Here is a 12,783-nt window from a genome sequence, read left to right as displayed (position 1 = left end):
CGTTATGTGCTATTTGTTAACGCGAGTGGATTTGGAATTACTCTGACAACAGTTCCTTTTAGAATGCAGTTCAACTTTCATACAACTTTGAAAAAATCCTGTTTGAACCCTTATATCCATACTACTATAAAACCTGACTTGTACACAATGACAAGGACAGTCCCAATGCACAATATCAAGAAGTGCCATAGTAATGTTTTGCATTCTTCACCCAAACATCTCAAAATGCTCAGAAACAGCGAAGACTTAAGGTTTTCCATCTCAGTACAGGAGATATTTTACCCTTTTCTACTGCTTTTGCTTCTCAAATGTAGAGAATTACTCAATCTGCACATCTGCAGCAGATCTAAGTACAAAGGTCATATATTCTAAATTTCAGTTCTGGTCTGTGTATGCCTACCCAGCAGTCTAGTCTCCTTAAGTCAGGGATACAGTCTGTGAGACAGAATGTTGGAAAGACAATAACAAAATCTCATTCAGTCACTTAAAATTAGAAGTTCAGAAGTACTTATGATTTATGAGAGAGTGACTACATATGTGGCACATACTTCCACCACAGAAACACACAAAGATGGTTGTCTTTATGCCCATTTAATTTACCATGTAAATCATCACATCAGCCTTTGTGACCACGATCAAAACTCACAATAAACACGACCAGAGCAGGATCTTCACTTACGCTTTTGGCCAATGATGTGACTATTTATAGCATTCATAACAAAACATGTACCTTACCATGGCAACCACAGCACCCGTGTGCTACCACTAAGACAAAAAGCATTGCCTTATAGAAAAGCACTAAGCAGTGTCAAGTCATGCTTCCAGAACAATTTGTTTCCCAGTCTCCAAGCACATATTCCTCATCATTGATCATTATGGAACATTATTTATTGCTTTTCTCTGTTACACATTTCTCTCATTTATTTTCTTCACAGAAGCAGAAAATGATCAGAAAAGAAAGGATGGTGGTTTCCCTTTGGCAAGTCAAGTATTCTAATTTATATATAATTTTCAAATATGGATTAACAAGGTTATCTGTACTAGGAAGCCTAATAAATGAGAGGTTTGTATTTTGAAACTTTTGTGCTATAGCCTCAGCTCTACTAGTCAGATGAACTACGCCAATATAATCAGCGGCAGTGTTGGACACTCATCTTCAGATATTTTTCTGTTTAATTCTATTAGGTTGTTTAACCCTAGGGGTTTTTTTTTAGAATTCTGCTTTTCTAATCTGAGATTCTCTTTATGTAGTTCTGGATGTCAGAATCTGGCAAACAAGACACAACTTTGGTATTTTTTCCCCATTTAGAATAAAACAGATCAGAAGTAATCAAATTCACTGTTATTTCCTTACCTTCTTCAAGACTTCTGAATAAGTTATTATTTAGGTAAATACTTGAAATTCAGAAAACATTCACAAAACCCTATGGATTAAATATTCTATTCAGCCAAACAGCCAGAAGACAGTGACAATTTCTTCATCAGGGATTTGCCTTGTGATCTGGGCAAGACAGAAGCAGTTCTGAGGCAGAGTATATCCTTGCAGCAAAATCTACACAATCAGAAATGCCATCCCAGACTTCACCCCAGTTTCTACAGTCTTACTGTTGACTGCAACCAAAAGGGGAAGAGTAAAACGAGACAATCCTGCCACTAAGTGTCTTGGCAGATTCAGCATACAAATACTTTGCAAAATCCTCTTTGATGATAAAAATGAGACAGAGAACGTGTTTGTCCACTGGTAACTCCAACTGTTTGTCCTGCTCCAGTCGTACCTTTGTTTCCCTCTTGCTTCTCACCTCTGCAGTGGCTGGCTGTAATTCAAACAGCATGCTAGAACTTCCCTATACATTTAAATTGATTACCACAGTTCAGGCTATTGCAGGAGAACAGTAGCACACTAACACTGTCTTTTACAGTCCGTAAGAAATTTAAGGCTGAACAATCTCTATTTCAATTGAAAGATTCTCTGCTTCATGAATGGGTGCCTAATAAAACAACAAAAGCCAGCCACATTGCTTTCAGCTAGTACCATTCAATCAGTACCACCTATTCACTCCTGATTTATAGTTTCTATTATTCCACTGAGACCATTAGGATTTCATTAAAAAAATCCATTTGGGTCTGACTGTTTCTACAAGAGCCAGAATGGATTAAGATATCGCATCTCCCAAGCATATTAGTGTCCAGATAACTATTCATGCTCATCTCTAAATAATGGGAGGACTCCAGAATTTAGGTACCACCAAAACAGAACATCCTAACTTATTTATGTCTATAAGATGAAAAATTACTAAACTGGCTCCTGAGCCTTAAGCAATAATTGTATTATCTATGTTCTAATCCAATGACATTGCACAAAACCTTATTCTGGAGGTGCAGTGCACCAGTACTAGTTAGTTAAAGGTTTCACTCCAGCTCTTTCCAAAATCTCTTCCAATCCTGTGTACCTTAAAGGGATAAAGAGGCAATTATTATGTCTATGCTTCCTATTATCTTTCTGGATTACAAGCATATTGTGGCTGAGTACATAGATGCTGCCAGTTACTTCAAAAATTGTGGGCTATGTCCTTGTTTAATACATCATCCTGCTGGAATGTAAGATTCTCAAATCAACAACCATCTTGTCATATATGGAAATCTGTCTTCTACATACTATTACAGGACTCTCAGTATTCAATAAATTCTGCAGGACTAAAGAAAATTAAGGAAGAGTTAAGATCTCCTTTTGATGGCAGAGCTACAGATAGATTCAGCCCCCACACCAGGCCATTGTAAACCCATTTATAGGCTAACAGTCTACTTCTGAAACTAGGTGATTGCTGATCAAATGAGGTCTCTTACTTAGGTATTTTCATACTTCTAGCCACAATTTATCATGCAAGCCAAACAGTGTCATCTGTTCCTTATGTCCCTGCTGGGACCTACAATTAGGGAGAGACTGGCTACAGAACACATTTCTATTATGGAAGAAAAATAACTGTATTTCATTAAACTACTAAGAAAACCTCAAATCAAAATCTTGTAAAAAAAACCTGAACAATGTTACCTGCTGGCCTTTTCAAAGACTGAAGAATCAGATGGGATCCAAGCAACTAAACATATTAGAATGGGTCACCTTGATAGCTAGGGGGTAAACCGTATATATCTGTAATAAAATAAAGACATTCCTCTACAGAAGTTTGGTTTGAAAGAGTAAAAATCAACATCTGGAAGAAGCCAGGAAAACATTAAACAACTTTCTGGGTTCACCTTCATTACAACACATGTACACAAAAAACCAAAGAGAACTGTACACAAAAAACCAAAGAGGACTGCTTCTTTCTTATTACCTTCAATTTTCTTCTCCACTCCTGAGCCCCATGGTGATGGGGAAAATACTTAACACAGAAAGACTCCAAATTCAAGGTCATCTTCACAATTTCCTGCTAGAATCTCTCTTTCTTCTTCCGTTGCAAATCTATACAATTACCATTAAAATTTATAGAGTACAAAGAAATACTATCCTAGATGTGACTGATTTCTCCAAATAGTATTATAAAATAACAGAGACACCAACCAAATTGCAATGCCATAAAGTACACACATATAGCTAGTTACTGATTTACTTTGAGATTAAACGTAGATTATTGCATCTCCCACAGAGTATTTCTGTTCATGAACTGGTACCAGCTTTGCTGGAATTGAAAAAATATCCAGTATCTGGTATGGATTAGCTTGGGTAACTTCCAGTACTGTGCCATAATTCCTTGCCTTTCTCTTTGTTTAACAGAAAAATCTTTGTGCTAAGAACACAAAATGGAGTCAATTTCAACTCCATTGAAGAAAAAAACCCAAAAAAGATAAAGACAGAAGGAAATTTGAAGTTCTAAGAATAGAAGTGGAAAGCAGTAAAAGAAACCCCCAAAGCACCCTTATAGGTATTTGATTCTGTTTTACCATTTTTATATTTTTATCCATCAAAAAGTGACTAATCTTCCCCTGCCTCAGTTTTTTCATGTAAAGTTGAAAAAGCATTTCTGAGTTAAAGGACATGGATGTTGCCTGGATTTAAAATAGGTAGGTCAGATCCTCATCAGATGTAAACTGCTGTAGTTCCACTGAATATCATATACTAGTAACTTATTACAGGTGAATAAGAGCCAAATCCTTGCTCCAAATACGGAAGATTTCATACAATGCCATTAATTTCAGTAAATTTCTGTCAGCTTAATTGAGGGAGCATGTGCATTCTGACACCATAATTCCTTATGCCTAGCTTCAACATTTGATCAATATAGAATATACAGATAATTTCTTAAAAATTTATCACAATAAGGATCTGTTCAAAGTATGCACACTGAAATTACCAATTCTCTTCAAAATCTTTGAAAAGTCATCTGTGAGGAGTGTTTGTGGGATAGAATGGGAACAGAGTTATATTCAAGTACACTGAAGAGCACTCCTCACATTAAGAGTCCAATTTATGTTGGTAAAAACAGTAAAAGTTAGAAACAGTAGAACAGTCAAACACTGTAATACTGCAGCACCGAGAGACTCAAATTAAGAATGAAGATCCCATTTTAAGTAGCATAATCATATACAGAAATACAAAATTCCAGGTAGGGAACTAAGTAGCCAACATGAACAAAAAGCAAAAAACAATGAGATGAAAGGCCATTTAAGTTGTCTCTAAAAACATGCTAGGTCCTTGAGGATGAAGATTTCACACCTATGTCTATACAAATGTAATTACTAACATGATAAAGAGATTCTTAGAAAGCAGATGTTTAACATTATCTATTTAAAAAAATATATCTGTGAGGAATTTAAGAGATTTCATTGACATCAGGATTCAGCCCAGTACATTTTAATAAGCTATAAACTTGCAGTACAGTTCACACATCAATCGTAGTCTGAAGAATTTATATCAAATACAGTAGGACAATGTAATAAACTTGCTTTTAAAGGTATAAAAATGCAGCTAATACAACCTATGATTTCTGGATCAACACAGCCCAAATTAGAATAAATGTTTCTCTCACTAGTTGTAGTCTGTTATTTTGCCACCACTGAGGTGTGTACGTGGAAGGAGGCTCTGGCTTCAACTTTCAACTGTATATTCTGTAATCCTATAAAATCACTATAAAATAGGAAGGTCATTAAGTTTTTAAAGATCACAGATTATTTGTTGTATAACCTCCCCAGCCCCAACTTTGCATTCAGTTATGACAAACTAAACAAAAGGAGGAGGAATAAAAATAAGACTTAGTTGTACACAAAAAAATTGTACACGATGCCGAGACACACATTGACTGTTTGTGTTACGATGCTCTAAAGGACACATTTAAAAGTGTGATGTAGCTGTCTCCCACGTACCTCCAGTAGCAGTATTCAGTTTGAGTTCTTTCTCCTGTTTCATACTGAGCCTTAAAGTATACTGTGTGATAATGATCAATGATCCATTCTGCACATCTACCATGCTAAGAACAGACTTGCTACTTGTAAGTATTGTCAGTCCCAGGAAAGATGGTAGTCAGCAGGAGATCCAGAAATTTAAACTCAAAAGTTTGTCTTGATACAGGACTAACAGCTAGGAACTGCTTCTCACCGGGGACTCTCTTGGGACATTACTCTAAGCAAAATCCCAATCTTGACACTAAAACTGTTTGGATGTTAGTAATTTTCAAAAAAGGGGTTTTACAGAGTACCATGTAGTAAATTAGTACATGGAAGGCCAAGCCACTAAATATTCTCATCTTGCAGAACTCACTGTTACTCCCCCTACACCCTCAAACTAAGCGTTCAAACCTAACACATAGCAGCATGCAGTTTCCACATGGAGGAAGCCCACACTGGAAATACTACAAAATAACAAAACATCTCTTTTATTGTTACATTCTGAGATCTTAGCCCTTGTATACAGTCTCCCTAATCCTAACACACGATCCAACAAATGTCATTTATCAGGAATTTATGGTTTCTTTGTTTTACTCAGCTGGTGTCCACATGATAGCAGGGAAAGGGATAGTGATCAAGCTGGATTAAATAACATATTTGAAAGTTACATTTCTAAATGGATAGCCTGAGAAGAAGGGAATCCTGCTTTTCCAAGAGACATAGTTTGTGTAGTTTTCATTGTCCTAAGAGAAATGATGTTAGAGCATGTAGTTGTTCAAAATCAGCTAACCTAGAAAAGGCCTACTGTTAAAACTCGATTAAGTGAACTGAAAGCACAAGACTGATTCTTCATAGTGAAAGCTGCCATTACATCAATAGGAAACGTAGCTCATTATTCTGGAGTCTAAAAGGACTTTACAAATGGCCGTTAACAAGGTCCACTGGTACAAAGACTTCATACTCCAGGCTTTCTGCTCATTAAAAAGCATATTTCAGAGGGCAAATGACAAGATAAAATCTGGAAAGTCCAGAGAAGGATGAAGCCTTTTTGATTACAGGATTTGATGTATCTTTTGGTCAATACATAGCAGTTGATCATGTATTTGATAAAGGACACAATACATCTTAGTTCTGGCTAATAATAAAGAAGTTGGCAGCTGTATATTTACTTGGGAACAAAGCAGCAAGACACTTATGATACTAAGGAGCTCATACATTTACAATACTTGCAGATAAATCCCTTTTTTCATAGTGAGGGGCTTTTTCTTATAGTTAAAAAAAAGACATGCAATAATGCTCAGAATCAACAAAGATCTCACAAAAATGAGATGTAAAATAACAGAACTATCATTCAGGTGCATTGCAGAGGACTGCCGAAGTCAAGATTTCTGGGTTCTACTGCCAAGGTCTGTAATCCCTTGTATTTAACCAAGGTTCTGTTTCTCCACCTCTAGAACTACAAAACCATCCTTACAAGGAGTTTAAAGGATTAACAGTTTCAGGGAGATAAGTTATCATGTGGTTATCAAGAACTTACTGGTTACCACCTCAGCTGATTCCCAGTAATCACCCATGTATGCACTAAGCAGATGGTTAAAGGCCAGGTAATTCAACAGATCCCATTTATCCCTCATTCAGTTCACGAGAGTAAGGCCTGGAAGAGCCACTGTGGTAGCTGAGCCATGTATAACACGGCTGCATCAAACCTGGGGCTTCAGTGAGCTAGTGGATCCCAGTGTGAAATTCTGGCCGAAACTTCAAGGAACAGAAGGGCTGAGATTCTTGAACGAAGACCGAGCAAAAGCGCCAAATACCGCTGTTATTTGTAACTGCTAATACTATTCAAACAAAATGATTGCATTGCAAGAAAACGTGAAGCAAAAAAAAGTTCATGTCCAAAGAAGGAGCAAGGAAGATGATTAATCGGATGTATTCTGAAGGTAAAAAAAGTCAAGATATAACAAGTTATGGAATGCCACGGGCAGGCCTTGCAATGCCACATGTTATTAGAGATGTCATTACAATTGTCACAAAAAAATTTACTATATTATTTGATAAAAATTCTTCAAAACAGACCCCCAGAAATATACTGAAAAAAAGAACTGATAAAAATTTTTCATCTGTATCTCAAATCTACACAGAGGATATCTCTTTCTCTTCTAAAAATGTTAATAGTAAGAAGATGAGCATGACATGGATCTCTAAGTCAATTATCTTCTTGGCTATTAGAAGACTAATTTTGAAAACTGAAGCCACATTCCTGCATGAAAAGCCTTACAAGGGTGACTGGGATGCAAAGACTGAATCCAGCTTCCACTGCATTCAATGGGAAAAACTCCATTGACTTCAGTGTGCCTTGGATAAGAGCCCTGGCTCTGGGGATTGATCCTTTTTACTTGCTGGTGACTTTGAAAGAATCTTTGTTCTTGGTTTTTGGTTTTCTCTGGAAAAATTCAAGAGTTTGAAGGCAGGTGGGAGAGTCTGGCCCAAGAATGGGGGCATGGTCACTTCATGGACCTTAAGCACATACCAGCCTGAAAAAGATAAGGGAGAGTTGGGAATTAAACATTTCAAATGGGGAAAGATTAAAGCAAAACCTCCCCCAAACAAAACAGTTTCAGTACACAAACAGGGAGAAGTGACAGGAAAAAAATTTACTATCATAACAAGTACTAAAACAAAGTATGAAAATAATTACACAATTCCAATGCCAAATGCTGTTATTTCTGCTAAATCACAAATAGAAGACAACTGTAATAATTGAGTAGACAGCATGACAATTTGTGCTACCAATTAGGACTATCATTTATTAGCATATACAATAATCTCCCAAGACAATATACAGTTAAAATAACACAGACACCTCCATGGTAATTTAAACAGTGATTTATGATAACGTAGGATTTTCATAATAGCTGGTGTATCTGTAGGATACTTCTATCAAAAACTCTCAGGTAATAAAATCAACAATAGGCCAAGTCCCGCAAGTATATAAATGTACTCTCCTTTATGCATGTGAACAGTGTTAATAGCTCCTACAGGACTACTCATGTATGTAAAATTGGATGAGTACCAATATACATACAACTGCCATGAGAAGCTGCCATGACTGTGCAAGACTAACACAAACAGGCCACTAATCCACTATGAGTTTTCTAATAATAAAAGTAGAGAATAGAGAAAGTTCAACTAAGGACTCTTACAAAAATGGCCCTAGAATCTGTAGTGTCCATGCATATCAGATGTATGAGTTCAAGATCTTCTAGAAAACCATGACAGCCTTCAAAACACTGACAAATAGACAAGACACCAATGATTGTTCTGCCTTAGCTGATGGAAGGCTAAATGCAAAGAATACAAATGTATGGTGGTTGTGTAGTGTAGGAGCCATAGCTGGGAAGTCTGATAAGTAGATATTACACAATGGAAATAATTTAAAAAGAATACTGCTTTCCCCCACAGAATGAGATTGAAAAACAAGAAATAGTGCAACATGCTTGAAAGAAATATTTTTAAGGTACTACATACATTGCATTGACACTAGAAAAAAAATCCTAACTTACAGATCGATCAACCTCTGACCCTGAAGTCTCTTCATGTGCAAATCTTTAATGAGACTTCAGGCTGCAGGTTTTGGTGCTGGTTCTGAATTATGAAAAGGAAAGGCATTTCTTATAGGAACCTGGGAATCTGTAGGATGCCAAGTAAAACAATCTAACATCTCCTAAAACTCAACATCTTCTGCCTGTATTAGGTGTTTCTTTGCTCTACTCTGTGCATGTAAAATGGTCAAATTATAGGGTATCTACTGTGCACCTTACAGAAAATATCTGCTAGCTGCTCTCGTTCCAGTGTATTACATTATCCAGACAATAGCCTGTTTAAATATCTGTATTACGCCATATCCAGTACAGGTCTTGAACACCATATGTATATTCTGGAGAGATAAACAGAAGTGCAGATCATTTTTTCTCCAGTATTTTTTAAAGATAACATAGCAATTTAACTTTTTAACCTGACCTAGTTTTAATTACAGAGCTGTTGGTTTTTTTGTTTGCTTGTGTGCTGCTTCTTTTGTGTTTGTTTTTTTTAAGAGTGTAAAAGCTCCTATAACTGGTAAGCAGACATACAATAAGAAACTGGGATCCCTCAGATTAGACAGAAACATTTTAAACTCTTAAAGAAGTGAAACTGAATGGAATTCATGAATGAATTACTATAGCTCTTTGAGTAATCAGTTCCAATCACTATTAATAATATAACTTTCCCTTCAAAGAATTACTTTCACCTTATAAAGTCAAAGCTTGTAACCTCCTTAATCTTTAATAGAGCCTGCAACAATTACTATAAGGCATAGAGGATCTACAAATTTGAAGCCCTGTGTGATTACCTCTTTTTCCAACAGACTCTTTTGACGATCATAAATAATAGTAAAATTACCATAAAAATTAATAGTACTACAGTTAAAGAAAATCATTATGTAAAGGTTTATGAATTTTGCAGCCATTAATAGACATAAGTTAATGAGCCATAGGCTTTCCAGAATATGATATCAGATATTTTTCCACCAATGAAACTTTCAGAGTTCCAAATCCTTCAGAGGTCACCAACTCAAAAATAGAATAGAAAGTTCCTGCTTAATACTAATGTGAGTAACAATGGAACAGCAGTATTATAGCAAGTATCATGCATGGCAATTTGAACAGTCTCATAAAACAAGATAAAGAAATCTACCTTGTCAACAACTTGGAATGAAGAAAGACAAAACTAGAATATTCAAGATGAGTAAGATGCATTTTGAACACTCTCTGCATATTTTAAATTCATATGTACACAGACTCATAGCTTTAAGCTAGAAGGGAAAGCTAGGATCAGGGCTTACAGACACCAAGGGATGGAGAAATTTATCATGTCCCTTGGAAATATGTTCCGAAAAAGGTTATTGTAAAGAACGTGCATTTTGACATCAGCAAATAAAGCTGATCTTCCATTCTGCTACTCCTATGCTGTGTGCATGGGATGCTTCAAGCTCACAGTAAGAAAAATATCAAGGAAGCAACAATGGCCTTTGTTTTTGTCAGTCATGTTTTTAAAGAAATGACAAATAACTGAGTTCTTAAAGTGACTAATAAAACTCACTACAGCACAAGAACAAGTATACATCATCCATTTTAAGGAAATAAGAGGTGGGGTTTTTTAATCTTTTCCCTCCCGTCAGAAGATAATAATATTATTCCCCCTTGGACAGTTACTGCCAGTTTCATGACTTAAACAAGTAGGTACAACCTCACTAGCATAATACAGTGACATTACTTGACATGAACTGATGATCTGGACCCAGTGGGTAGCACATTGCACTGCTGCTCCTATTCCTCTGTAGCCTTAAGAACAAGCACTTATTCAAACTTTCTCATGCTATTGCTGCATATTTATTTTCAAAGTAAACTTCAGTGAAGTTTTCCTTCCATACATGACTTGGCTTTTTGGTGTCGTTAACAGCAGGATACTGAAGGCTCCCACGATCTTGTTTATAATCATGTACAAGACAAATATAATGGTTTTGGAGAATATGAGGAACAACAGAATTCTAACTAAAAGTAGCACCCAAAATTGTCAGAAGCATGACATATTAGACACTTAATCAAGACTCTGAAGAAGTTTTGAAAGAAAAAGTTCTCGGGAAGTTTGACTGGCTTTCTTTACTAATCCTAGAAGTAACTGAAGAATTGACATAATCTTCATGAGCAATATGTTCAAATCCTGAAATTATACTCCAATTCTACAGCTTTTCAGTTGATGAATATGATAATAGAGACAGAGAAAGAAAGATATTTACCTCATCATATCTCAGAATTCTTCATGAGGTGCTGATCCTTTTGTAGCTTGTATTCTTTGGTTGTCATGTGAGACCTAAAGAGTGGAATAAATATATTGTTGCTACCAATAACGATGCTTCATTACATGTTGATGAGAGCTTGTTATTAGCTCATAAGACAGTTCAATACCACTCTTCCTACTGTAAAATGGTTTGTACAGTTCATTTTAATGTAAAATACTCAGCCATTTTCAAAACAATATAATAACAAGCTTCAGATCCTTTAGGCTGGATTTTCAAAAGCATTCAGTATCCTGAAGCCATGTTGCTGCCTTTGTCAAAATAAACCAACCATTACCAATTGATGTAACAATTTAAAAAGGTGTAAACATATTTCTGAGATAAAGAAATTATACTTTAAAAATTATAAACAAGGAAGTGTCTAACAAGTACTACCCAAGTCAGTCACAACCATGTGACACTGTAGACTTCAAAGCCACTTATAATAAAATAGTGTACATATTATTCACATTTTATAGTATAGTGTTGATACTTTAATGTATGAAAGTCCTTGTACATATGAAAGCTTAAAATATATTGAAGAGCTAGTATTTAAATAGTTATCCTTGTATTTTGTAAAAACAAACACTTTTTACTACTGATGAGCAACAAAAATTAAAAAGGTTCTCTCTGCTACCATTTATTCACTTCTTTCCTACTTGGAAGTTATTAGGACATACATAACTTAAAGCTCACAACAACTTGATCATTAGGGAAGTATTTGTGTGCTTATATCCCAACAAAAAAATAGACCAATATAGTGACACTACATTGTACTTGGCAGAAAGCTGGATTTAAAGGAGATTACGTGCTTAACTTTTTATTTTAGCAGCATTTCAACATCATCATTGAAAAACTCTTAGCAATTGAAAGATCTTGCTCCTAGAGGAGAAAGCCTCAAGACTCTTTATATCACATGATATGAGATAGTATAGGAATGGTATTTAAAAAAATATAAACCAATATGATATCCATTATTGAATGCAGGTGATGAGCAAGAAACATATACAAGTAAACATAAAATGGTTTATATTACCTAGTTACCTTGTTACACTTAGAATTACAATTACAGAAAATCAGATACCACATCTTAAACATACATTCAGATTTTACATGTACATTTTTTTATAGTGAAACACTAAAGACAAAAGATAAAAATGGCTTCACTTTAAAGGGGAAGAAGGAAAAAAAAAAAAAAAGAGATACATCCCAAGAGTCAAGTTAAAGATTCAGAAGTCAGGGCTAGGAGGGAAAAGGAAGATAAACAATTTAGCACTAAGCATAACTAAAGCCTGTCAGTCTGCCAACTTTAAGAGAAATAAAAAGGTTTACAAGGAACCTGAGAGTTTTTACAGAACCTCTAGGGTTTTGAAAAAATAAAGCCAGAACAAGAAGAATTCTGAATTATTCCGCATAAATAGATTTTAAAGACACTGATTAGACTGTGAGAATAATGGTAAGGAAAGATTCCTTTAGTTCAAAATTAGACTGTTCTCTGCTGTTATGTTTGCCCTCCCATACCATCACCA

At 35.6% G+C, this 12,783-nt stretch overlaps 1 long non-coding RNA gene across 5 annotated transcripts in view; it reads right to left on the bottom strand.

The window, feature by feature from the left end:
• Positions 1–4,833: 4,833 nt before the first annotated feature.
• Positions 4,834–12,783, bottom strand: part of LOC141953771 (uncharacterized) — a 52,948-nt gene continuing 44,998 nt past the window's right edge. For all 5 annotated transcript variants that reach the window (XR_012631999.1, XR_012632000.1, XR_012631998.1 and 2 more), the window contains 2 exons: positions 11,216–11,289; positions 4,834–7,913 (listed from right to left, as the gene is read on the bottom strand). This is a non-coding gene — a long non-coding RNA (uncharacterized LOC141953771). The remainder of the gene's footprint in view (positions 7,914–11,215; positions 11,290–12,783) is intronic.

The sequence above is a fragment of the Strix uralensis genome, chromosome 23 (assembly GCF_047716275.1).
Source record: "Strix uralensis isolate ZFMK-TIS-50842 chromosome 23, bStrUra1, whole genome shotgun sequence".
NCBI classification, from domain to species: domain Eukaryota; kingdom Metazoa; phylum Chordata; class Aves; order Strigiformes; family Strigidae; genus Strix; species Strix uralensis.
The sequence above is the reverse complement of the archived record's forward strand: the minus strand, read 5'-3'. Positions and strand labels throughout refer to the sequence as shown.